Here is a 25,932-nt window from a genome sequence, read left to right as displayed (position 1 = left end):
TTTTTTTATTATTGCTCGTTTGTCCATCTTTTATTTAAAACAAAATGAATTTATTGTAACCAACACATCCTTTGTTGCCGAAAGGTAAATGCTACAGGTGATAATCCGATGTTAGTTTCAATGTTCCAGTATTTACTATTGATACCACCATCAGATTATCATGTTTGAGCAAAAAGGTACAAGTCTAATAATAAACGATCTGAGTCAACATAAAAAGATATCGGTTCGAAGTTCATGTTGGTCGTAAAGATTCGTGTTTAGCCGTGCAAAAGAACAATTGGAGTATTCTGTGATATAAATCTGGAAATGAAACGTTAATAACACTGTCAGTGACAGCGATGATTTCATTTTTCAGCTAAACAAGTATCACGTGACCAACATGTGATTTGATAAAACCGCTTTGTTGTATAGTTAAAATTCATTTTCAACAGTTTGAACAACTGCAGTTTATGTAATGTATTTTTGTTTTGTGTTTATGGTAAAACTACTAATGCTATTTGCAGCTGTTCCTAATTTTGAGCTACTAATCAGAAGGGGCGCAGCCAGTCAGCAGAGTCCTACCACTCACTATGCATGTAAAGAAATTAACTTTTATTCTTATAACTCACTCTCAGCTTAGAGTTTGTAAAGAGACACAGATTAATACATGTCAAACCTTCAACAAAGACAGTTGGACATTTCCCCAAAGGTCGGCTAGAATCTGGTCAAATGTAACTTAATGCAGAATGGTTACATCTCTAACAGTGAGACCAGAACAAAGTTTCACAATTTAGGGCCATAGTTACTTTATAAGAATGAAGTCAAGTCTCATTATTCGGTCAGAAACGAGTAGCCCAGGAGATGGCGGTGGATAATGTGGGTGACTATATGCGCAGCTAGTCTTTCCAGTAGCTCTTCACAAAATTCTAAAAATACATAAAGTCGTTTATACAAGAGTATTATGAACAGGATGTGGAGTAGATTTCAGACCACAAATTCACTTGGCCGCCAGGACAGAGTAAATTATTTTGAAGAACCCGCAAGACAACAATATGGCCACGAGGCAAAAGGTGGACCTCAGATTTTCACAGCATCAACAACATAAACTGCTTAACAAGTCAGAAACAAGCTTGATAAAGCTAACCTTTATTTTAGACAGTCAGAAATAGGTTTAGTAAGGTTAACCTTTATTCCAAGTAATCAGAAACAAGCTAGATAACGAGAGCCTTTCTTCCAGGTCATGAGAAACAGGTTTGATAAAGTTGGTATTTACTTCAGATAGAGAGATATAAGTTTGATAAGGGTGGTTTTTGTTCTAGACGATAAATGTATCAGTTCCTTTAACTCATCGCAACAACACCGTGTCAACACGCTTCACATTACAGCCAAACACGATCGAAAAGTGCACATCTTTGAAGAATAAATGGGACTAGATCCAGTTTCACATAAAAGAATATGCATGCTGAGTTGGTGGTACACTGGTCTGTATATGGGTCATTATTGGTGGCCATACTGACCTATATATGTGGTACAACGAGGATTCCCTGACTGGGGTCGAAGGAGAGCGTCAGGTGGACCGTAGTAAGAAGATGAAATATACAATTCTGTTAAAGGTACGAAGTATCTATCTACAGATGCACTGGATACTGGGAGGCCACAGTCAGAATGCATATATGTTTTTGGTGTGGAAGGGAAAGACTGTGCTGAGAAAGCTTGTGAGTCTGTGCTTCTACACGACATTATGGATGTCATATGATATAGGATACAGATGGTCTGAACTTTCTTTTAATAAACGATAACTCACACTCTAACCATACTCAACTGGCAAGGAACTTCCTGGAAGAAGGGGGTGTCGACCGAAGGGATTTGTCAGTAATCTCATTAAATTTGAATCAGATGAACACGTATTTGATGCCATGAGAAGACGTTTGGCAACAAATGGCTCACCCCCAAGCTGCTTTGATGAATTATAAACAGCTCTGACGAAGGAATGAGCCAGAGAACCACATCAGCTCATTGATTCAGTCATTTTATGCCTGTCAGATCAATGTGCATTTTGTATTATGTCCGAGAGATCATACACAATATTCAGAAACGTTTTATGATAATTTGTTGAGATTGCACAGGAACTTGAGCAATAGGGGGTTAGCAGGGGACAATTCTCACAATGACTCTGTGCTTATAAACTAGATAATTTCGGTGAGTTTAACACTGCTTATTTCTATACGTATGTTGTATGTTCATATGGTTTAAATACATATGTGTGTGTTTAATGTCCACATTAGCAGTCAATTTTATATTCCTACACACAGTCATAGGATTGAAAACAGTGGAGTGTCAATTAAGTTGTGTGCACACGAACGTCAAAAGTATCAGTTTAAATGACTGGTCACCTGAGATGAATGCCAACATTATCAGTTTGCATGATTGGACGCCTGACAGTTCTAATAGAAATGAAGTCGGGCGTTCTACCATGAAAACACAATACTAGCTGTGTATGTTCATACTAACATTTTATTTTTGATTCTTTCTTTTTCCTCAATAAATTCCCTTACATTTAATTATAAAAAACCGTTCTTTTAGGTTTAGATTTAGTTTCCTACATTTCTTTCCCAATACGTATAGAATTCAAAAGGTCACAGAGCTTCGTTTATTATTTCTGCACATACTGAGAATATTGAACCTAAGGATGAGGATTCCCTGAAACAACTCACTTGACTTCGAAGTGAATTCGGTGGACATTTTAAAGCATTGACAGGCCCTTACACAGAATATTTGAAAGGAAAATTCTAAATTTTGAGACCAAAAACCAACACATGTTGTGTGAAACATAATCAGTAAATAAATCAAGCTAACGCTACGAGTACCTCGAATCATGCGACTATTTCAAGCCAAAAAATGCTAATACTTCATTAGAAGATTGTAGATTATGTTGCAATGTAGAAAACGTTAAATACCATTGGCAGCTACACTATAACTGTTTAAACACATTAATCCATTATAACGAGAGGAAAAACTAGTACAAAATTCACAAAGTTATTAAACTCTAACTATACAACCTGTTTAACAGTTAAGCTCTAAGAAAACGAAATTGTCTTTTAACTGGTTCTGTCTGACTCAGATGAGGGTCATTTGGTTGACTCTGTTGGTTACTGATCTACACAGCCATAACGCATTGGTTCAACGTGCACCCGAATATCGACAATGCGTTGAGTCAATGCGTTATGGCCCTGTTCGCTACCACAATACAATTTCATACATAACACGTTGATCCAATGTGTAGTCTAAGGTTCGACAACGCATTGAACCAATAAGTTATGGCTTACGACATACGACGATAACGTAACAATCCATATTATTCTAACTTTAACTGGCCAACACAATCAGTGGATCTTAACCTTACTATGTTTGTTTGGGATTATCTTGAATATTGTATTTACTACCACAGTTTTCTGTCTACATATCTGAATCAACTGCAGAAAGTACGAACAACAAACTGGTTTCTATCAAACAAAACACCACCCAACATATTGGAGAAATTATGCTGTGCTTTATCCATAAAAGTTTCTTAACTGTCCAGTTTGGAGTTTGGTGGAGATCCGTATAAATTAGCCAGTCACTGAAGAAGCTGATAATTTGTACTTCCACACTTCAAGATTATAGAACTTAGATGTATTGAAACACTGTATGTATGGATTCTGAAGTGACTAGATACTTCGACCATCTTTCATAAAATAACACACGTGTCTTTATGAACAAAATCATTACCATAGTAATGTTCTCGCTAATAACATAATTAACTACATGTAGTATTATTATTCTGTATAAAGTGAGAAACAAATACAGTTACAAAGTAAAAAGCTGGTCATCAGCTTATCTTAGTATTGTTCATGTTATTTGTTACTTTACACAAGGATGAAGCTACAGTTCTCAACTTATCTTAATTGTTAAGGTTGTTTGTTGTTAGCAGTAGTTTTAAATTTATCTTAGTATAGTTTTGGATGGTAATCGTAATCTTAACTTATCAACATTAATTATTGTTAACTTTGTTGCTTGCACAAGGTGGAAGTAGTAATTCTAAAGTTATCATAGTATGGTTCTGTTGTTAATGTTGTTACTTTATCTAACAAATAAATAATGACCGCAAATTTATCACGACATGGTTCTGTTGCTGTTAGTATTGTTCCTTAACCTAAGATGGAAATAGTGATTTCCAGTGTATCATGGCATGGTTCTGTTGTTAATATTATTGCTTGATTTAAGAAAGAAATACAGATAATCAAGATATTATGGTATATTTCTGTTACTGCTAATATTGTTGCCTGACTAACACAGAAAGAATGATTAGCAAATTATCACGGTATAGCTCTGTTGTTAATATTGTTGCTTGACCTAAGATAGACATTGTGACTAGCATCTTGTTATAATATAGTTCTGTTGGTGTTAACATTGTTGATTGAAATATGGTACAAATATTGACTACAAACTTATTATTGTGTGGTTCTGTTGCTGTTTATGTTGTTGCTTGTCACAAGATAGAAATAGTGACTACTAACCTATCCTGACATGGTTCTGGTGCTGTTAATACTGTTGCTTGACATAAGATATAAAGAGCGGCAACTAGCTTGTCGTGATATGATTCAATTGATGTTAGGCGACACAAGATTGAAACAATAATTATCACGTTATTTTAGCTTTGATTTATCGTTCGTTTTTTGTCGTTCTGATGCATAACAAATAATGATTATTTTCAGTAACTTTGCTGCAACCCGTGACGTTTGTTATACAAAATACTTAAAAAGTTTGAAAAACTAATTGTTAGAGACAGTTGTTCTCCATTGGGTAGCTGATTGCAGAACAGTGATAAAACGGGTTTGAAAATAATTTACAGTTAGTAGAAATTTACCTACTTTATTTTTAATGGTGTAATGTTTACTTTCCTATTGGTTTTGCATTGTTAACTAAATATATGTTCTCAGGACTAATATAAATATCCTAAACTAACTGAACATCGTTAGACATTATTGGGTTTAAGGGCTAAAATGTCGTTAACAGTGAGGGTAATCAACTGATAAAACAATGCATTCTATTCTTTATAAGTACTGACTCGTACATAGAATGTTTGAAAGGCGATTCTAATGTGTGGGATCAAAAGCCAGAACAATCAAAACGCAAAGCATGCTAGGAGGTTCTTGGGCATGCACCTCTCAAAAATACGTGATGTGATATTAAGTCTAGAAGCAATTTTGCATGAAATATAACAATTGTATGGCTGTTCACATATAACTCACAAACATGCAATGAAAAGTCAACCAATCATCATTCTTTTTTCATACTGAATGAGGAATTACGCTTAAATTAGCAAAATATGTAAGTTTTATTATAGTGTATTGTATTGTACAACATGTATAGTAGTTATTGAATGTTAAATTGTATTACTAAATTAAACAACTCAGTGCACGTGATTATTCTAAGCCAAAAAAATGTTAATACTTTATCGAAAGAATGTGGACTATGTGGGAAGTGTTAAATGCCATAAACAGCTGCGCTATAACTATATAAACATGATATTTTTACATCACAAAAACAGGGGGTTTAGCCGAATCCCCCTCACGCCTGGCGACGTGCATGAAGTAAACACGTAAGGAAAGTATATAAAATTAAATGTAATTTATCGGTTGATTTTGAGTTTTTCGCTCTAAGCAGGTAGTTTGTTATAGTTAGAGGTTAATATTAATGAATTTAATCTTAGACAATTCGTAAACATGTCCACTATGTGGAAATTAAGTATTAGTTTAGATGACTAGAGTGTCGTTATTTGTTGATAACAAGTCTTGATCAAATTTCATACAATGGCGTTCTGAGATGAATACACCAAGTTTTTAGTTTAAAACGTTCCAGTTAAAGAATAAAGCTGTGATACGAACAAAAGAATCTGAACCTTTACCATCTACATTTAAATGTCGTACTGAGAGCACGTGTTGACATCTATCTCTCAGTGTACAACTGAAGAATTAGAATGGTTCCAAGTAAAAAAAAAAACCCTGTTATCTTTAATTACATATTATGCACTTTCGTCTTTATGTTTCTACTACCTTGGATTTAAAATAATGGTTGCTAAATTGCCTCATTAAGACTATTAGCTACTTGTTTTATATTTTCACACTAACGCTTGTTTTTATTTTGTTAAGGTAATTATACAGTAACGTTCAACTTATCAACCTGTTTGGGAGGGTGCGGTTAGGTAGTTACCATGACCCCGAGCTGTGAATCCCAGAATTCGTTCCCAGTTGTCACATATATTTGACCTTTATTCACCGCTCTTCTGTTTCCTAACCATCTTCTCATCGTTTTTTGTTTTTGTTTTTCATTTTCTTACTGCAATTATTTTTATTTAGTTCTGAGACCAAATTATGAAACATGTAACTTTTTTGGTATGAGAATTACAGGATACCCGTCGGCCCTCGTTACCAAAGCTATCCCGTGTTTGAAACTTTATCTCTGCTCTCTCATGGTTCTTCGAAAATCGCGAACTTCATAAAAAAAACCCAAAAAAACATTGGAAATGGTGTGAATAGTTACATCAAAAGTTTTATTTTGGTTGGAAATTTTAAGAATGTAAGATTTTCAACTAAATTTACAATAATCTAACTTCTTTAGAAGTACATTTGTGATTAATAAAATAACACAGTATTCCGGATTTAGCTGAATAATAAAATAACACAGTATTCCGGATTTAGCTGATGAATAAAATAACACAGTATTCCGAATTTAGCTGATGAATAAAATAACACAGTATTCCGGATTTAGCTGAATAATAAAATAACACAGTATTCCGGATTTGGCTGATGAATAAAATAACACATTATTCCGGATTTAGCTGAATAATAAAATAACACAGTATTCCGGATTTGGCTGATGAATAAAATAACACATTATTCCGGATTTAGCTGATGAATAAAATAAAACATTATTCCGGATTTAGCTGATGGATAAAATAAAACATTATTCCGGATTTAGCTGATGAATAAAATAAAACATTATTCTGGATTTAGCTAATGAATAAAATAAAACATTATTCCGGATTTAGCGATATGAGTTAATAATATTTTACCCAGAATCTAGTAATGTTTGTGTTTTTCTTACAGCAAAGCTACATCGAGCTATCTCCTGTGTCCATCTAGGGAAATCGAACCCCTAATTTAACGTTGTAAGTCCGTAGAGTTACCGCTGTCCCAGCAGGTAACCCTAATGTGAATGAATAATACCAGAAATACAGTAAAGTGTATAAATAATATTTTGCCCAGAATATGGTAATGTGAGTAAACATGCTTCACCCAGAATGCAAAAATAATTCCTATACTTGATTACCAAAATCAGAAATTTAAATTGGACCTTTCAATAGAAACATTATTTAAAAGTTTCTTTTTAAAAACTAACTCAATTCACGTACGCTTTTGATAACTTTGCCATTTTTGGTAGTTGATAACATCCACACACGCTCTCTCTTAATTTTTTACTATATGTTCCGAAGTTCGTGAAACTTAAATTACATATTCTTGTTAGTTTGAAAAGTTGACAAAATGTATACAAACAGAAAGTTTGAGGAGAACTGGATTCAATAATTAACATCATCGTTAAATTATTTTACAGTAGAACTACGTTTCGATAAAAATATAAGTTAATAAGAAAATGTTAACCTAATATCATAAATAAACATCCCCCTCAAACACACACACATATATATATTAAAATAAAAAATCTTATTACTTTCGAACATCTCGGCGTAAGAATATTTCTTTAGAAACTGGTTCATTTCTTATCACAGTATCCTTAGCTTTTTCAAGGTATATTAAAATCATGTAGTTTCTTACTTTTGTATCGAACTTAGAAGATCGTTAGAGTGTAAATCTACCATTAAATGCTCCGATTACACAACAGAATAAACAGCATTTGCGCGAGTTCCTCCAAACAAGAGTCAGCCCAGTCTTAGAACACTCAAATCAGCGGGCGATCCGTTCATTCACTTCCCACGGCAAATTCCGGCATTGCTGACGCGTACGCCTTGCACGCTACCGTGTTATCGGTGTACACGTATACAGTATCAGTACTTGCGCTTGGAGCTTACTTACATCACTTCCTTTTACTTACAGTGCTTTACCCTGAACAGTTAGAATTATACAACATATGTAAAAATGTAAAACTTGAGACAAAAAAAAAACACTCTCAAATAAATTAATTATAGTTTGTTAAATTCTGCTTGCTTAAAGTAACACTTACGTATTTAAGAACATCCTACAGGGAGCACCACCAGACGTGTACGTGTTGCCTTCACACTATATTCTGGCCTCTTCGCCTCGAAAAAGGTAAACCACTAACAATTCGTCATTCAAAACGATCATCCAATGGCAACGCGCCTTTCACTTATGTTTGTGACTCTGGCGATAGAAAGTGATCGGCCTGGAAAGCTAACTCATCTGAAGCAAATGCCTTGGTATTCAGCATTGCAACATTCGAAAAACTAACGTTTTAAATCAAAAAAGTTTACTTCACACTAGGTATTTTCCTTACCTTTAATACCTCTGCACAACGATTACTGAGATTTCTTTTATAAGTCTACCCAATATGAAAATTCTTAATCTTATCATATTATACATTCATAGTCAGGAACTGTTTTTAGTGAAATTACCACAAAAATTAGTTTGGCATAAATTGTAATATCCCTTTAATATGTTTATTGTTAAATTCTGTAGTTTAAAATGGATGTCAGTTATTAGTAAAGCCAAATTTTGGTTATTTCAAATTATTACCTATTTTATAATTCCAAATATTTCTACAATAATTTCAGATAATAGTTTAAATCATGCTACACACAATGAGTGTAATTTTTAATTATAATATATATATATTCATTTTCACATATCAGAGAAAACAAATTTCACAATCCAGAGAATACAAAGACATTTTGTGACAACTCAATGAATCACCATTTCACACAATATAAAATTATGTGTGTTTTCTTTCAGCAAAGCCACAGTGGGCTATCTGCTGAGCCCACCGAGGGGAATTGAACCCCTGATTGTAGCCTTGTAAATGCGGAGACATACCGCTGTACTAGCGGGGAACATAAATTATGAATCAATCCGATAATCGCAGTTTCCGATGATAAAAATACTGTATTTTAAACTCCTTGCAAAAACGATAGATTACGATTTTCACTGCTTTAAATAAACACCGCGTCTGACTGCGATTTAAAAGTTTAAATGGAAGAATTTGAGCTAGAAATGCTTACATAAAGGCATTTGACCTAACGCGCATTTGTTTTTTTAACGATTTAGTTTGATATAAAACTGAATGGGTTCCTTCATAATGAATTATACTTTTAATATGCTATTGTCGAAGTGATGATCAGATGTATGGCATCAGCAAATATTCAGTCCTTGAATCTCCGGCATCTTGTAAAACAACTAACAAAGCAGTGCTCTATAATTACTGAAGCTGTGATAAACATAATAATCATTAGAGTAACTTTTATCAACACGTACTGTATGACCTCAATCTTCAACCAATAGTTAACAAACCTTTTATTAATTTGTCGCAGAATATCCCTAGAATTGTGTTGAAACCAATAAAATCTGATAAACTCTAAAATAACTTAATAACTATTTCTGTAACCAGGAGTTTCAGCCTATTTCTAACTAAAGCTGATAAACTTGTTTCGAATTATTCCTCATTTTCTCTTATTGAAGTCTCACAATCTATACTCTGCAGAATATTTCTTTATTTTTGTAATCTCGACTTTTGACCCGATATAAATTAAAAAGTTAATCAATTAGTTCTTGTTTATTCTGTCTTGTAATATCATTTGCTGTTTCTATTAACATTTCTAATGTTTTACTTTAATAAATTTATGAATATAAATTTTGTTGGCTCTATGTAAGAAGAACAGATATAGAATCCATAATTTTAGTGTTGTAAGGCTTCAAACTAACAGCTGAGCCACCTGGAGGCTAAAAAATAAACAAGTCCAATATCTTCAAAATGAGCCACTATTAATTGACGCCACTGGTTTAGTCTTTCGATCTGTGAACCATAAGTCAGTGTTAAGCAAAGATTGTTTCTTGTTGTGTCAAATTACATAAAACAACCTCTTTATAGTTTTAAAAAGCCAAAGTTCTTTCAGGTTTTATTCAACTGTGCCTATTTTGTCGACAACTTAATTATTTAACCTTAACAGTATTTTATAAATGTGTCGGAAATCATTGAACCGTTTCTCATTAGTTTTAAAAAAGTTTTTCATATACTTATATTGATCAAATGTAATGATAGCAACAGATACAAACATGAAAAACATCGCTGACATCCGAAGCTATTGCTAAGGTCGTTCCCAAAACTGTATTGTATTTCTAGAACAAAAACCTTTATCGTGAACTCTAGTTTCTCATGCATGATTTCTTATATTGACATAACATAATTAATTATTTGCAAGCGATATAATAACATGAAAATAATTATTATTATCAACCCTCGGTTTTCCACAATTTCTTGAACAAAATATTAATATATATATATCAATAAACAAACTTGTCTAACATCAGGAACCGTGTTGATCTTCGTTCTATAAAACTGTTACCAACCTGTTTTAGGTCATAAATAAAAAATAACGAATCCTAAAATACACAAATATCTCATGAAAACTTAAAATTATTCACCAGCCGTTTTCTGTGACCCTTGACTCCATCGGTAATATTTAAGTTGACAGAATTATATATTGATAATTGTGAGAAAGGTACACAGCCGTTATACAGAGAACATTGTAGTGAACTGACGTAGAATTAATACAACGTTTATACATTCACAAATACACATACACACACCTATTTTTTTAACCGTCATCATATGTTAGAAGTGTGTTTATCGCACCACTATCGCGACAATTGCGGTTTTGAAAGTGTGGAAAGCTTCCACTCTGTGACCTTGATATTGTACCAAGAATAGACCGGAAGTTAGGAGTTTCGTTTTTGTTCGAAACTTCAACTGGATTTTATCTTGTTCATTAGATACGAGCGGCACCGATACATACACAGCACAATGGAGATTTCGTCAGCTAACTTAGAGAAGACACATATTTGTTCGAGTGTTCATCAACTGATTTAAAACAAAACAAAAAGATACAATTATAACGAATAGTTACGAAGTATTAAACGATCGTACATCTTTAATACATATTTCTATTGTGTTATTTATTGTGATCTTGTAATGAAGACCGAGCAGATAGCAAGCGTTTTAGTACTCTAGCAACTATGACGTCATTAAGGTAACTTGTATAACCTACCATGAAAATCAATTAGCAAGTCGCCAGGTTATGTGAACTACTTTTTGCTTTTCTGCCATGAATTGTTTATTTAGCAATTATTTATTGTTTGAGTAGGGAAAGATTGAAAAAAAATACCACACACAAAGTCAAAATATGTAACTACAACACAATGGGTGTTACTGACTCATTAAATCATATATATATATATATAGTTATATGTGTGAAGTTTGCCTAGTTCATTTATATAATTTTTGGATTATGAATTTTACAACACTGTAGGCAAACCCGGCTTTATAAAGTTCGACATCAAGACATTTAAGCCTACTGAATAATAAAATGTATTTAAAACATTTCATGTATTCATTTGTAAGTGCATTAGATCAATGTTAAAATTAACAAAAAAGTACACATTGTCATTTATACCATTTCAACTCAAGTAGAAGAAAGGTTATGGAAGAACTAAAATCGGATAATATAAGGCGAAGGTGAAAATGGTACAAATTTACAGTAAAATGACACGTTCGAATGAAGTTACGTAATTCTAACGCATGCGCAGTATCATTTCGTATTATTTCGTGAAATATATTTATAAAATTTCTTTAATTCAATTGAAAATATTAACAGTTACTCAACAATAATATAGGACAAATGATTTTAGGTAAAATGAAACGTATTTTATACATGAAATATTCTAGCTGGAGGTGGTTTTTTTCTAGTAAGAATGACCAAACGTTTCTGATAAATACTATTAAGTTTGTTTCTCGTACTTATCTGTACAACTTTCTGTCAAAATTTCAAAAGGCTATAGACAAAAATCCTACTTAAGAACATTTAAGAGCAATCTCATTCTTACTATAGATTTCCGTGTATTTTTCACCGCTATACATAAATATTTTGGCTTTGATGCATATTATCTTGGTAAAAAAACAAAAGACAAAGTAGTTTTGATGACCTTAGTTAGCCTACTGTTTTCACATAGGCACCTGCAATCAATATTTTTTACGAGTATTATTTACTGTATTTACCTATTATTTTACTGTGTATTTTCTAACAAGTGCAAACAGGCGAAACTTTCAACATTATTTAATCTTGTATATGCCTTCATCACTCTTCTGCTGTTTCGGAAATAAAACTATTATATGTATAGTTAGACAAATGATATTTGATGTTCCTGCTTTAGAAAACATGATTTTCGATCTGGTTTCGAATATCACAAGAGCTGTCACTAGCAGAGTTTCTATGTATTTGAAATCACGGAGAGACTACAAGACTTTATCAACTGAGAAAAAACGATTAACAAGTGATTCCATTAATTAAAAACTGGTAAGCAAGGACATTCTCAACAATGGAGAAAAAGGATTAACACGTAACGCCACTAGTTAGTAAAATATTAACACTCCTACGAAAAGACGTTTCTAGTCCTGATTTCTCCAAGCCCGTTCCCCTGGCTGTGGTTTCGCTAGATAGTAGATAGGGACAGTGGGAATCTCGTTAATCCATTCATTAATGGATTTAAATGGCAATTTCATTTAAATACAAAATTATTAGCCTAATATTAATAACCTTTCAAGTTGCTCTGGGGCCTATTAGGCCCCACTTTTCGTAGGAGTGTTAATAATTATTATCAAATGGTAGCATTAGTTAAGCCTTTGTAAACCAACACAATCTTACCAGTTGAGGAAAAGGACTACAATTCATAACAGTAACTGAAAAACTGATATACAACGTCACTTTCACCAGCCTTGTCCGGCATGGCCTGGTGGCCAGGGCACTTTACTCACAATCTGCATTTCGATGGTTTGGATCCCAATCATACCAAAAATGCTGTCTTTCAAAGCCGTAGAGGCATTATGACGTCAAGATCAATCCCACTACTATTTGGTAAAAGACTAGCCCATAAGTTGACGGTGATTACTGATGACTAGCTATTTTTCCTCTAGTATTTGATTATTAAATTTGGGACAGATAGCCCTCGTGTGGCTTTACACTAGATTCAAAACAAACCAAAAATCTTGACATTTGTCAACTTTAGTTAAACGTTTTTAAACGATTTTTTCCCAAATAAGCAGAAGGAATGACATTTGACAAAAATGTAGTTAAACGTTGTTAAAAAACGACATGCTTACCAATTGAGCAAAAGGATTCACACCACTAGTTAAATATTTTTACAATACTCACATTATCCGAGCATTATCGTAGACTTGCACGCGTTTTTTTAACAAACAAGTTGAAAGACATGGTCTCAAAAGTTAGTGTCGCTTCACTGAATTATGTGTATATATATGTATGGAGGTTTAATAACAAAATTCTTTATTCCCTTTTGAAAGATCAATTCATTCTAAGACATTGTTTATTCACGATGATATATTTTAGTCTAAATTTCTATAGTTATACTTTAAGACAATTGTTAACTACAGAATAAATAATTTGGTGGACACAGAAATAATGATGAAAAAGTTATATTCTTAGTGCTAATTCGAATTTTGTAAAATTAATTATACGGCTTTATGTTATCTTCAAATGTGATGCTGTTTATCCACCTGTGGACGATGAACGCGACTTATTTTTTCCCTGCTGAATTGTATAATATTTTTCAATTTCTTAAATGAAATTGAAATATTCACCCTTATATTAAAGCAATAATGTGTTATTTTATTCAGTGATTTTGTTATTAGTCTTTTTATTATTTCAAGTAAATTAATAAGCTACAAATACAAAACAACCATATCAAAAGTGATTATTTCTTAAATCTTTACAAAATTTCACCACAAACACACTGATGACTGGGATACTTATTTCGAAACGTTTACATATGGTACAGGATTTCCAACATATATTATACTGCATACCCAAATCCTTCTTTAAGATGATAGAAACTGCTATTCTTTCTTTCTTTTCCACAATACAAAATTGGTGGCTTCAATAATACGCCTGTCAATATGCAGGATTAACTGTAGTATCAAAACAAAAACAGTTTTACATTAGTAAAAAAGGCATTTCCAAATATAAAATAGGCGGCTTCAATTCCTGGCTGGATAGACCACAGGATACTGCACCTTGCAAATTTTTGTTATAGAGTTTTCTAAAAGGAGTACCTTCTGGAATGGTCTAGGAAATTGAAGTGTCGAAAAACAGGCAATAGAAATGAAATTGTGAGGGTTAATTAAAACTGGTCGCAACAGATGACATTTGAAAAACTCGACGTTCTGATTCAGAATGGCAATTTGTTTGTTTGCTTTAAAAAGATCCATACTAAGAACTATTTGTTCATAGCCTCGTTAATTTTTAAGAGGAAAGGTAGCTAATCAAAAGCATCTTCCGCCAACGTTTGTATGATTAAATAGTGGGATTTGACTGTTACTCTTATAGCGCACCCACGGAACGTGGTTTTGTTGTAACGAGATGCGAACCAGGAATCTTCAGATTCACAGATAGGCAAGAGAAGTACGAACCTGAGGATGACGAAAAGCATATTTAACACTTTCTGTAGAAAATTAAAACTTTCGTTAATAGAACTTTTTTCAGTGTACATTTAGTTAGTTTTAGTAAATTGAGATATAATAATTTTAAACATGGGTTTACTTTATACCCATCTTGTATATTCGCAGAAAACCAAAAGAGTCTGCAAAACGTTTTCATCGTTTTAGTTTTATATATATATACTATGACCTTTTGTATTAAGCATAATAAAAAAATTGGTTTCAAACAACGGTGAGATATATACATATATATATATATGAAATTAGAACAAAAAGGACTTGCACAGGTACGGCCTATAGAAGTGTTATTTTAAGATTACTTAGAAATCACTTTCGAATTTTATCGATCCTTTGGTAGCCTTTATATTTTATGCCACTAAAATCTGGGTGGTCAGGTGGTTCATTTTGTGTGTGGAATATATCATAAAAAATGCATTTAAGGAACTATAGATCCATTGTCGCTTTTGACTTCCTTTAAACTTGTGATAAGCTCTACCAAAGAATAGGAACAATTCACGTGAATCATTTATAGTAAATAATACAGTATCAACCTGCCTGAATGGATCTCCGTCTGTGAGGCAACAAAGATACCAAACCTTTTCAAACCTTTAAGAGACAATTTGTTAAGGTGTTAACAAAAATATTATCATCTAGGCTGTGTATTGTAACTTTTAATGTTAATAGAAAATTTAAGATTCATTATTCCAGCCCGGAAAACCCAGAACAAATATTACTTTTCAGTGTTTCAAACCACTACTGATATTTTTGATACCAAATACAATTATATAGAAAAAAGTTTACATACAGTAGTTAGTAACCATAATAATAAAGTAAATAAAATCATTATATTGAACAGTGAGGAGCAAACTAACATGTTAACTTGGTTACTAAGAACTTATCACACAATATTCAAAATTATGCAATTATCTTCTGAAATGTATTTGAAAACTATTACAAAAATGATAAAGTTCTACTAACTTTAAATCCAAAATTTTAAGTTTTCAAAAATGGAAAAATAATTCATGCAGCTTTCTAGAATATTTGCCACGAAAACCATTTCAACAAATTGCCCTCTTTCTTATTAATCCACGTATTTGTAGGCCTAATGGTTTTCATTCCTTCAAGTGTCATGTTAAAGCTATTTTGAAATTCTCTTCTGTATTAATTTGTCTATAACAATTTCCATCTCCTATAATGTATTTCACTTTTAATCTATCGTATGTTTTGTTCCTAGTTTTCCATTGAAATGTTTCTATATCATCACACTTTATTCACGTTGAGATCTTTTCTATTTATGTTCACCCTTTACACCATGTTTATGAGCCATAAAGCAATACTGAATTTACACATTATTATTACAAACTTTCACTTTTGTTTTCACGTCTTTTGCTATCACTACCAACTACGACAATATGCTTGTTTTACTTTCATGATTGCAGTCCTTGATTTATGTATTCTCAATTTTATCTACACTTCTGATCTTTCTCTGTAGTTTATCTCATGATGTAGACTATTGCTAATAGTTTCTCTGTTGTTTACCTCATGATGTAGACTATTGCTAATAGTTTCTCTGTTGTTTACCTCATGATGCAGACTATTGCTAATAGTTTCTCTGTTGTTTACCTCATGATGTAGACCACTATTAACAGAAAAAGAAAACTAGAAAGCACAAACTTCTGTTTAATTTCAGGTTTAACTTCTGTTTCTTGGCTATCATTCACAGTACATTGAATTTACTATTGTGGTATTGTATCATTCAGATTAATTTTTGTTTGTCATTATTATTCACAGGTGTTCTACGAACACTGTGACAAGCTTTATGGTGATTGATAAGGTAAATATTTAACAGGGGATTCCATGCTATTGACTGTTCCATTGTAGTTCTTTATACAAAGATTTGGTCGTTCGTGATTCCACAATTTCTGTATTCAGCCTTATTAATTGCTCAGTCTTCCTTCTGCTTCATTCCTTGTCCTGTTGATGACAGCTCGTCCTCGCGCCTTGCATGGAATAGAGAGTAAAGTAATTCCTCTCCACATTTTACACTTAGTCAAACCTTTCCTAACAACTTCCACTTTGTTCCAGTTTTCTGGTAGTTTTTGTTCATCTAATATTTTATCAAGATGGTCTTCCAATATTACTAGTGCTATTCCAATGTGTCATTGTAGGACCTCTGTAATAATCCCTTCTCTAATATCCGCTTTTTCGTGTTTTTAACTTCCTTTTTCCTTCTAATTTCTCTCTTACTGTTGTGCCCATATCAATGTTCTCAATTATTTCACGTTCTTGTTCATGAGAAATTATTGTTACTCGACTATTAACTATACTGTAAGTCAACAAAAACCAAATCATTTTTGTTGTTACTTTAAGAAAATAGTATAATTTTTGTTGTTGCTTTGAGCAATAAGTAAAACATACAAGTAGATACATTAAAAACGTAGGCTGTGGGTTAAGTGTACATTCGTGAAGAAAATAAAGATATAAAATGCATGTTACGTGGCACTGTTAATCTATATATACATTATCATATACACGTTTCATTTCATAAATAATCTACTTAAGTTATTTATATTTACTATGAATCTACAAAAATAGTTGTGTTTTTCAGAGCCACACAAGGAATTAACATAAATTTTAAGCAGTGTCGACAACGCATCCTTTTCTCGGTTTGCAGATGCCTGATTGTATGAATACCGAAACACATTAAGTTGAACAAAATGAGAAGTTAAAACTGACAAGTGTTAATCGTTATGTTTAACCTGAATATTAACTATAGTTCTCTGAGAGTGGTTTACACGATTCTTCTTCTCAAATGAACAGCAATAAAAATTAGCTAACACTTTTCCTATGCTGTTAAACCATCTTTATTACTTATTGAGACATTCGTGTGACGTTACACAAAGACCGTCTACGCATATTCGTTCATAATTTTCACAGAATGGTGAAATACAGCTAGTTTACAGTACTCACAGTCAGCTATTGTCTGTTAGAATAGTAGGATCTTACTTGTCAAGCCTATACAGAACCCATGGCTCCAAAGAGTGAAGAGCATTTTTGAGGCAACGAGTCGCGAGCCATGAATCTTCGGATTATTAACCTGGCCACAACTGGCACATACATCTGTTGTATTTAACTAGAACTGTTACGTTTGTTGTATTATACAAGTCCTTGTTATGTCAAATGCATAATTCACATTTTCGTTGGTTAGTCATGTTCGGTAGAAATAATAAAGCATAAAACAGTCGTTAAGTGTGAAAAAATGTGGAATTTAGTTTTAATACATTTATAAAAATAACTCTAAAACAATATTTCTTCGAAACGATATCTGTTTTTGAGTCGTATAAACTGTTTGTGGTTAACAATACATATCAGTGCATATAAATAGAACATGAAATGAGCTATCGTTCATCGTAAATCTGTATTTGCATTTTAAAAGTCGAAGATGTGAGGGTTAGAATATCTATATGACAAAAACACTCTTAATGATAAATGTTGTATTAAAATATTTAAATTAATTGATCTATTAATCGTTTGGATTATAGATATTTTACATATACATTAATTGGTTGTAAAGTTGTTTGGAATTGAATTTACAATAACGCCACATCCAAGATTTCCAAGCTGAAAGTTACTTGTTTCTCTCAACAATACTAGATCGTTTATAAAATTCTTGTTGTAAGAAATTATTTCGTTTCTCTAAAGCTTAACGTAAAAAAGGGTGGAAAGACTTAGAATGAAACAAGGTACAAACTATAAACACGAAAACTCAACAAAACAAAAAGTGTCTAAAGAACTCTGATGAAAAACGACTCACACAGTAATAATAAATAATAAGTTTTTCCAGTAAAACGTATAATGTGACTAGTAATGGTGAAAACAAGTATGAAATATTTTAGGTGCTTGAAAAGTATTCTTACTGCATGGATAATTTATAAACATACTTTTCTTGTGTCTTTAATACTTTTCGTGGCCTTCATCTTTCCCACAATAATATTATTCCTTGTGATGAATGGTTTAAATATTATAATCGAGGATCAAAGAATAGAGCTGGTCAGATAGATTACATTCTTCTCAGTAGATAGTAGGTAATATATATAGACATGTATAAATTGCCAAATACTGATACACTTAAACATGTTTAACATTTTGTTCAGAATGTTCGGTTGCGATTATTGTACATCTTCTTTTGAATCCTTTTTGTATCTCTCCAGTACTATTCAGTTGTATGTACTGAGGAAATAAGTATATATACGTCGTTTTTTCCCATTTCTCATCTCTGGTGACAAGAGTCTATTAGCTTGTTATTTGATTTGATTTTGTCCATTGGTGAAATGAATGTATACATATGTAATAATCAGTCATTAATCCTAGTGCTATACATTAAATTAATTATAAATAGGCGATCAACTCAGCACTATATAACAATAATGAAAGTAATACACATCGTTATGATTTAATGGCAATGATTAGTAATGAACGTTTTTTAAAACCTCATTGTAAACATTTTGACTTTTACTGTATATATATATATATATATATATATTTCTTTTTGTTTTTATTTAACACTTCTACCCATGCGTTGGACTCAGTGCATATATAAAATTAAACTGACAGTCTACTTGCAACTTATATTGTTATATTCAGTAGTGTCTATAAAATCTTACGTTTTATTCACTGGTATATTACATAACTGCAACGTTCGTACATGTCTACACAAAATAAATACACAAATACGTCTACACAAAATAAATACACAAATTCGTCTACACAAAATAAATGCACAAATTCGTCTACACAAAATAAATAGACAAATACGTCTACACAAAATAAAGAGTTTTTGACTTTATACCGATGTTTTGGTTTACACCAAAATATCTTTTACTAAACTTTCTAAAATTATAGAAAACTAGCTTCTCAAATATACGCAATCTTAAGTAATAAAATAGTTTTTGTTTACGAAGCTTCAAAGCGAACAAACCACTGGATTCTTACGTGACAAAGCTGAGAAGTAGCATGTTAAATGTCAAGACTTAGAGACATTAATGATATTACAAATACATTCTGGATACATAAACAGGAGATTTCGTAGTCGCATTAGTATAAATCCTCTGAGTGTCAAGAGGAGCTTGACACTATTGAAACTACACGTAAAATTAAGGATGACTAGATTTACGGTCTCGTAAACTTTAAAGGCAAGTATGTCATAATACCCTAGTTTGATATGTTACCCAGAGCCATAAAAGATTTTATATGGAGATAAAAATGATAACAGGAACATACCTAGTTTTAAACTCTCTTTGTTATCTCTATTAAAATAGTATAATATTTGAAGTGATTATTTTCGTTACTTTGAATAAATTCTAACCACTGATAGCATGAGTAATTTTAACTCCTACCACCAGTTATCAAAAACTATATGTATCTCATAGTTTAATATAATTCTGACCACAGTATATTGCCTAATTTAATACAATTTTGGTCATTTATAACAATAATATAACGTATTACTTTAATTAATTCTGTTTACTGATAAATGGATTACATCGGAACTTTTAATAAATGATGTTGTCCACCGGTACCAAGAGTATATGTATACATATATCACGGTGCATATTCAGTTTTATCTACTGACAGCAACATTATATACATACATACATAAGACAAAAATTGTTCAGCATTATCAAGCGATATATGGGGTGATTTCATTTTTTGAATTTTCATACGTTTTTTTAAAAAAACGAAAAACCTGAAATGTGAAATGGTTTTACCTGGGTATCTTTGATTTTATATATTTATGTGAATAATGTAGTTTTAAAATGCTGTCATAAGTAACAATATATATTTGAAATCCTTTTTTTTTACATCACTGTCTGTAATACTAAAAATAAAAAATAAGAAAGTTCCAAAGGAGTAGCTCACCTGAGATTTAAAAATACATTAACTTTATTACAGACAACAGAATGTCATAATCCTGAGTCAGGTCAGTGTTCTTAGAATTTCTATTTTGTTTGGAAAATTACTGAGACTTAAAAAGTTATTTTGATGAGAAAACTGATAGATAGGCTTAGGTGCATTTAGTAAACACGAATAAAACAAAATGCTTAAGTTATTACATACGTAAGTTTCACATTTGACCTCAGATGCATCTCAAAAGATATCATGATACATAAGAACCAGAACAAACCGGTTTAAGTTACACTGCAAGTGCAATGGCCGACAGAGAAATTGCAGAGTGTAACTCACAGAACACTAAAATTAGTTTAACTGTGATTCAACTTTCAGGAACACTTACAAAGACTCCAAAACCACAATTATTTATCGATTTGATAAATTATGGCAACAAACACGCGGTTAACTTTACTCTTTATCAAGTTCATGTGAGTGCAAAAAAAAAAGAATGTTCGTTTACTGTTTAATTAGATTTTCTCTTCCTTCCATTTCCTGTGTTGTGACACTGGTCTGAAACAGGACTGTGACTGTCAAAACATGGCTGGCAATAAGTTATAGGCTACAAGTCACCACAGCCTGCCCTAGTACACGCCCAAGTGCAGCGTATAAACGTGATGTTCAAATTTTGGCCAGCAGGAATAGTTAATGTATTGTATCAATCAGTGCCGTTTCTGTGCACATTTTATATACACAGAAGTTTATCAGCTTAACCACAGTGACAACTTCATCAAGAAAAAATTCAAATATTCCAATTTTATTAAACGTTTTTTTGTGTTTCTTACATTTTAAAACCTCAAGAGGAGCGCGAAATTGCAACAAATATTTAAATTTTACGGACTTACAATGCTATACTCAGGGGGCCGATTCCCCACGGTAGATATAGCGCAAATACCCCATTGTGTAACTTTGCGCTAAAACAACAGCAATACCTAATACAAGAACGATTTTAATAAATAAAAACAAAAGCTGAAAGAACTTTTTTTACTTTTTGCATCAGCTAAAAATAAATTAAAACTTCATCAAACAGCAACAAATGTTGATTCTGAAATAATTAAGTTTTAAAATATGTTCAAAATACCTCGACATTTTTCTTTTTTTTTAATTCCTAAGTACATAACATAGTTAAAATAAAGTTAAATAGAGAGCTGCTGTTGCGAATTAAGCACAAAGATACTCAATGAGCTAGCTGTACTTTGCCCACAACGGGTTTCGAAACCTGCTTTCTAGCGCTGTAAGTCCGCAGACATATCGCTGAACCACTGGGGGGGGATAGATAAAGAGAACAAAGAGTTATGAATTTAAACTCCAGGAATGTGTTGTCTACAACACAAAGGACATGTTCGGCAGTAACCTAAACACATCCTCACACTTGAGGTCAAACAAGAACTCTGTTTTTGATACACCACTAAAGTAACATGTGACACTCTATACTTCGTGCGTGGTTGACAAACAAAAAAGTGGCTATCGTTGAAAATGTTAATTTCCTATACCTTTTTATTAGATAAAAATATGTTAAACTACGTATTTTGAGAAAACACTCAACGAGATCCGTTCAAGTATGATCTCCAATCCTAATTTTAGCACTGGCTTTCGTAACTACTTGAACTTTTCATGATTTTAGTTAGATTTTATCATAAATATTTTTGTGCACCTGCTGTAGTTTGTTAGATCTTTTTATTTCAATTAGCGTACGAAATGATTAAACACGTTTCTCTGCAATAAACGAACGTAAAAATGAAACTCGAAATAACCCAAAGCAGTTTCACAAGTAAATATTTAGTCGGCATTTACTTTGATTTCAGTACAGCTTCACGCTGAAGTGGCATGTTTTCAACGCGTTTGTACCGATATTCCTGAGTGATTGACAGCCATCCTTCTTTGCGTACTCCAAAAATTTTACCTTCCGTGTTTGGTTTGCGATCTTTCGTTAATCAGTTTAACTCATCCCATAAATTTTCAATCATATGTATATCAGGTGATTTAACCTGTCCATTCCATAACATCAAGTCTTTTATTTCTAAGATATCTTTAACGACTTAACAGTTGCAGAGAAACTTGTTTGATCATTTTGTAGGTCGCAGATAGCCCTCGAGTAGCTTTGCGCGAAATTCAAAACAAAACAAACATTTTGTAGGCTAATTGGAATAAAAAGATCTAAATAAATACTACAGCAGGTGCACAACAGTTTCTATGAGAACATGTAACTAAAATCATGAAAAGTTCCGGTATTTACGACAGCCAGAATTAAAATTAGGGTTTGAGATCTTATCTGAACAGATCTCGTCAAGTGCATTGTAAAAACATCTAGTCATACATATTTTCCGTTATCTAATGAAAGATATAACAAATTTAAATTTTTTTCAAAAGGGACCGATTTTTTATCTAACCCCTGTACGTCAACATTTCTTGGTATTATTAGTTATACATTAATACCATTTAATATTATTACTCTACCTCCAACCTGCCTTTACAGCGGAAACTTGCCAGTGTCTATTTGCCTGAAAGTAGACGCACGACACGATCATGTACAGCCAGTGAACATTTGAACCCACACCGATAACTTGCGAGGGTATATGCGATAATAAGGTGATTATTGTTCCGGAAGTGGCGTGGGCGTTTCCATACAATGGAATATTGCAATTTATTTAGCAAAATTTGTGTTCTGTTATTCTTTCATACAATTTAAGGTTGTTGTCTGTGTTGTACATAATTACCAAATGCACTTTATTCAAAGTGAAGCATCTGTCAGCTTATACCTGTCAATGAAATTAACAGAGAATGTAAAATATAAAAATGATATAATGCTGATTTATTTATGACAACAATATAAACGTGTCAAAACATCGCATACTGTTTGACTGGTATGTACATATCAAAAATATCAAAATATTGCGTTCTCTCTTATCTGTAGATCTCAACAACATGCACATAGTATGTTGCTGGTCTATATATGCCAAAATGCTGAATTACAATGAACAAATAGAAGAAGAATAGGTACAATAAGCCAATATGTATTATTAAAAACATACACAAGCAAAACAAAATGTAACATGAGGTAATTCCACGTAGTAATGTTCTCAACAATTTCTAAACTCCGTTATCCATACAACTCTTTTTATGTCGGATGAGTTAATTCCACGTAGTGATGTGTTAAACAATTTACTTCTAAACTCCGTGTACATACTACTGTTTGATGTTGGATGAGACAATATCATAGTAATTTATTAAACAATTTAATTCTATACGTAAGCACGGTTGCTTTCATGTCATGCAGGACAAGTCGACAAACTAATACGTAATGCTAGTTGTAGTGTCTGTGTTTGGTAAATCGAAACACCGTGGGCCTGCAGTATCCCAGTTTAACAACTACAAGCTATTCTACAGAGAAAGAAGCTTTAATACAATACCATGTTAAAACTTCTTTGTATGAAAATTATCTCATAGTTATAGCAACGTTTAAAGTGAATGGTTTAATAATAAGAACACGTATATAACGTTATTTACATGTTACATAATGTATACATTTCTTGTACTTTAATATCTCATCCCTAGGCATTATTCTGTACTGTCGTTTAATATAAATAGTTCTGACGTAAAGGAATTTTCGAAATTCGGAATTTTAATTGCAAAGACTGTGTTTTTTTACTTTTTTTACTTGGAATCAGCCATTTAGCTAATTTTGAAAAAATGTTTAACTAAAAAAAATAAACTAAAACAACACCTGGTACACTTTGAAAACTAAGAAGAAAAAGCGAAATATAATTAAAATAAATAAGAGGTTTTTGTTTAGAATTAAGCACAAAGCTACACAATGGGTTATCTGTGCTTAAACAGGAGCTATTCTCGTTTTTCATAAAGGTTTTTTTTTATTTAACAGCCTCTGTTTGAACATTAATATCTGTAGATTTTTTTTCAGTTTTTTTCGATAATGTTTTGGTTTTCCCAATGTTTTAGTGATTTTCCAGGTATACTTAGAGCTACTTGAATATTATTTGAAACAAACCAAAAAGTAAAAATATTTCAAGTTTACCTTTCTTTCCTGCTTTAAATTACGGATGACAAGTAACCTGTTCATCTTCTAAGATAAGAAAAAGTTATGAAGTAAAAATATGGATGTCTAACACAGCTTTGAATACAGAAGGTAGGTTTTCAGACAAATACTGTACATATACTTAATGCTATATATTTTAAAAAGAGTCCTCCATAGATACGGCATTGGTCCATCACAACTGAACATAATTTTATTTTTATTAACGTGAAGAACTTTATTTTGGCAAGATTCTGCTGAAATGTTCTCACTGTTTGCAAAGCAAAACCTACGAAATTGGTCCTTTTTCGTTCGAAAAAGTTGCAATTCTGTGAAGACACCTTAAGATCTATAAAAATTCGCAGACCCAGGCAGAATAACAATACACTATACACTAGTCAATAATTAGACAAAAATTATATAACTACAATAAATTGTTAAAAGTAACATTTTTGTTTAACATGGGACTAGCAGAGTGCACAATAAAACATGAAGGTTTGCTGAAACGTAGTAATCCAGATTACTATTCGTTGCACATCGGTTGTAGAAAGGACGTCCTACTATTGTTTGCACAGCAACTCTAATACAGTAACTGTGAAGGTAATTTAAAACTACCATCTCTGCTGAACTTTTCTCAAATAAACTGTTTAGCGGTTAGACACATTAGAGGGGACGTAAATAACTCTATGTCTCTGTTTTAAACTAAGAAAAAATTGTCAATTCACGTTCTCGGATTTAAAAATCTGCTGTTGGGAGATTTTTTAACATGGTGAACATTGCAGAAAGTAAATTGCAAGATAAATATGTGTCTTATATTGCACAAACCTGTGATAGTTTTGTTGTCCTGAAATATTTACAAGTTCTACAGTAATTCTAGTACGCTGAATTCGAAAATGATATTCATTTTTTTCCATCACATACATCATTTCTATTTAAATCGGGTCACATTTTGTTACGTTTAAAATGTTGAAAACTACTAACTGTAGATTTATCCAGACCAATAGCGACGTGAGTCTTATTGATCGTTCTGGAATCCATAAGAAACACACCGCTGGTACATAAACGGTTAACAGGCCGCATGACGTGTCATTTCTGGATAGTTTTTGCTTCGTGCGTTCACTTTGCCATTAGATGTTCTTTTCAATTTTAATTATTCGTTGCTCTGGTAACAATAAGTTGTG

At 32.3% G+C, this 25,932-nt stretch overlaps 1 pseudogene across 1 annotated transcript in view; it reads right to left on the bottom strand.

Moving 5' to 3' along the window:
• Nucleotides 1–8,413, bottom strand: part of LOC143222813 (uncharacterized) — a 109,121-nt pseudogene extending 100,708 nt beyond the window's left edge. The window contains exon 1 of the transcript XR_013012510.1: nt 8,260–8,413. The product of XR_013012510.1 is annotated as an uncharacterized LOC143222813 (transcript). The remainder of the gene's footprint in view (nt 1–8,259) is intronic.
• Between the last annotated feature and the right edge of the window lie 17,519 nt (nt 8,414–25,932).

This window comes from Tachypleus tridentatus, chromosome 8 (genome assembly GCF_004210375.1).
Source record: "Tachypleus tridentatus isolate NWPU-2018 chromosome 8, ASM421037v1, whole genome shotgun sequence".
Classification (NCBI taxonomy): domain Eukaryota; kingdom Metazoa; phylum Arthropoda; class Merostomata; order Xiphosura; family Limulidae; genus Tachypleus; species Tachypleus tridentatus.
This window is presented reverse-complemented; position numbering and strand designations above follow the sequence as displayed.